Here is a 3,471-nt window from a genome sequence, read left to right as displayed (position 1 = left end):
GAAGGAGCACCGGGCAGAGTTGGTACAACAGGGGCAACGCCGATGATAGATGATGAACTGCAAGAGCAGGCAATGAACTGTAGTATGGTGTCGATCCTATGAAGTGGAGCACCTCATGCTGAATGGTGTGAAGCAGGGCGCTGCCGGATTGGTGATGATGCGTTGGTAGCCGAGCTGCTACTGTGCGTAGAGGGTAGAGCCGACAGCTACTTGATGATGATAATCGATGTGATGATTATGTGTTTATGGTCAGGCTGCTACAGTGATGATATTTGTTGGTGAAGTTGATGGGAAGGAGGGGCAGCTATATATAGTGTTGGCCCCCCAGCCAACCACGTCGGCCAACCTGGCCGACTTGATAAAGAGCCTTTTTAGGACTTTGTAAGGCCATGAATTGAGGGCCTTTTGGGCGCCCTTTTGGGTTGTTATAGAGGGCCATTTTGGGCCTGGCTGTCGCACAGTATTTTTGTTATGCTTGAGTGAAATGATGGTGTCTAGGATATCTACAGGCCAAGTCATTTTATAAACCCCTAGCAAACTAGGTGGTAGTGCAACAAATTGATCATATGTAATGCTTAAAGCTTAACAACACTTCACCTTGAGGAGGGATTGCAAGATATTACGAAGATTGAGTGCAAAGCTTAAGGTGTGGATGAAGGCTAGTGTCAAGAGCCTAGACTTTTCCGGTGTGAAAAGGGGTCTATTGGATTTCAAGACGCCCAAATATACATTAATGTACAAGATTTGAGAATGGGGAATTATCCAACACAAAAGATCAAACACCCAAAGCTTGGTCTAGGCACCCAAGATGGTTTCTTGGACACAAATGGGCATTGAAGCTCAAGTGTGCAAGATTTGGGAGAGATCTAGCATTGAAACATGTTTCTACATGGTGCTCACATACATTTCTAATAAGGTGGAATACAAAGAAAGACTCCTAAAATCTAGGAGGGTTACTATTTTTGGACAATCCCCGATGGAAATTCCATTTGCGTCATAATGTCCATAAGCTAAGGAAATGGGGGGACTTGCTAAAGCACCTTTCACAAAATGTCTACAAGTTTTTTAAAGATGAAGTTTATGGGGGGGAACCATCTCTTAAATTGGGACATAAGGCACAACAGTGGATCGAAGTGAGACATGTGGCCTTTTTCATTATAGCTTTTTCTTGTCATTCTAGCTCATGAGAGCCCCAAATCGACAAATTGGAGTTCTCTCTCTTCATTTGAGTAGGCTCTATTGCTACAAACTACTTTCTGCCATGTTGGTTGCTCGCATTCTTGTCTACAACAATCTATGGAGAGTCTCTACACTACTTCACTTTCTTCTACAAAGGATACTCAACCTCTCTAGCTTTTCTACAGCAGTATTTTTGCTATATCAAGTGTACTTGCCATTGTACTTGCTTTACTTGCCATTGCACTTGCCGTACCAACCATTGTACTTGTTTTACTAGCCATTGTACTTGTTGTACCACCATTGTACCTACTGTACCAGCCATTATACCTGCTTACCAACCATTGTAATTGATGTACCAACCTCTGCACCTGTTGTGCTACCCTGTTCTTGTTATAGCAACATATGTACTTGTTGTACCAGCCCATGTACCTACTATTCCAAATTCTGTACCTACTATACCAGCTCTATTGGTGCTGCCCCGACCTCTTTTGGTTGCCAGTGGTGTTGCTGTCCAACTTGTTCATGGTGGTTGGGATGGTGTCTAAAGCTGTCTGGACAATTCTACACCAGTTTTATATAGCTGCACAAGTTTGTATGTCACTGGTGTTTTGGATTTATGGTATATGTGGAAGTATTTATTTGCTTCAATTAAGTTTTTCTCACACATATGGCATCTTGAAGACCCGTGGTGATAGGGAAGATTAGTATCCTCACGAGAAGAGGTGGTTTACACGCATTCATGGTATTTTGGGGCTTTTTTTAATGATAGCCTGTGTGAAGGGTGAAATGATGATAACAATCCGGCATTGCCCGTGGGGAGAGTAAGGCCCTCAAAACTTGTACATGATATTTTTCTCCTTGGGCAATAAAATACTCCAAGGCTGGGGTCCGCCCGTTCCGGCCTCTATGTGGTGTCCGATGTGCATATCTCCCTTTTACAATTTTGTGGAATTAAGTGGCATATGTTTAAGGTTGTGGCAAATTTAAGTGTTTAATTGCACGATCAAGTGTTTCTGTGAAAACCCTGCCCCACACGGAGTTACATATTGATATTAGAGCTTTGGCTCTTTCACACTCTTGGGTGAAGACAATCCTATTGGGATATAAACACTGACTGTTAGTGTAGTTAAACATTGCAAGCCTATCCCCCCATGGAAGCTTAAACATACATCATAAGCATGAGCAAAAAAATGTCTAGCTTATGGATATACAAGTTCGTGTAATCTATTTTGGAAGCACGGACTTCATTTTTATGGTTGGACCAATTTGTTGGTATTTGGGTTATTCTATCGAAGCCCATAGCAATCTTTTCTTGACTCATGACGAACTTAACGAGCAAGAGATAAGTACTTTTCCATTGTTTTGTGTTTAGCAAATATGTATTTTGGATAAGTCCTTACCCTTGTATACACATACAAGGAGAAGGGTGAATCGTTTGCCTTGAGTTATTTCAAGGAAACATTGTCAATGGTTGAAAAGCCTGGTATCTATGGTATACATGATTATCATATGGATTTATGGCTCCCTTTACTAGGATGTATTGGATTCATGGAGGGCATGACGACCCATGGATTGAGGACTTTTCTATGGATTTGTGGTGGCGACCGAAATGCCTGCAAACTATTGGTGACCAAAATGCCTGTAAACTATGCGTTAAAAAATGTTTATGGAGCACCAAGATATCTATGCTTGTGAGAGATTCTTATCTTCCCACCTCTCCTCCAAGGTGTGTGGTCCGAGTACCAACACTGAGTGCAAGCGGTAGAATGGAATTGGGCCCACCTCTCCTCCAAGGTGTGTGGTCAAAGTACCAACACGGAGTGCAATAGTAGAGTGGACATGGCGCCTGGTTGGCAAGGGACTTATGTATACGCCAAGGGTCACGTGGACTTACACCTTGTTGCCAGGGGATTTTATGTCTATGCCAAGTGTCAGTAGACTAGAATCTAATATGCTGGGGACTTGATGTTTACGCTTAAATCCAGTGGACATTCTATATTTGCGTACACGGTCAATCAGTCTTCTATTTCTAGGCCTCGTATTCGCATGTATAAGCATGAAAGCCAGTGGAGAGTAGCATGCGTTTGACATGACACTAGAGATGGGGGAACGAGGGACTGCTGTGGATTCAACTTGGCGTATGGACAGAGAAATATGATTTGGATATTTGTATTATGGAGACTCATTAGTCTCGCTCATTTATTTCGGCCATGGTTATGATATCTGGACTTATGAGACCGATCTATCTCGCCCATTTATTGGGACATGATTATGATATCTCGACTTATGGGA

This window comes from Cibotium barometz, chromosome 45 (genome assembly GCF_041138505.1).
Source record: "Cibotium barometz isolate CiBa-2024 chromosome 45, ASM4113850v1, whole genome shotgun sequence".
In the NCBI taxonomy this organism is placed as follows: domain Eukaryota; kingdom Viridiplantae; phylum Streptophyta; class Polypodiopsida; order Cyatheales; family Cibotiaceae; genus Cibotium; species Cibotium barometz.
The sequence above is the reverse complement of the archived record's forward strand: the minus strand, read 5'-3'. Positions refer to the sequence as shown.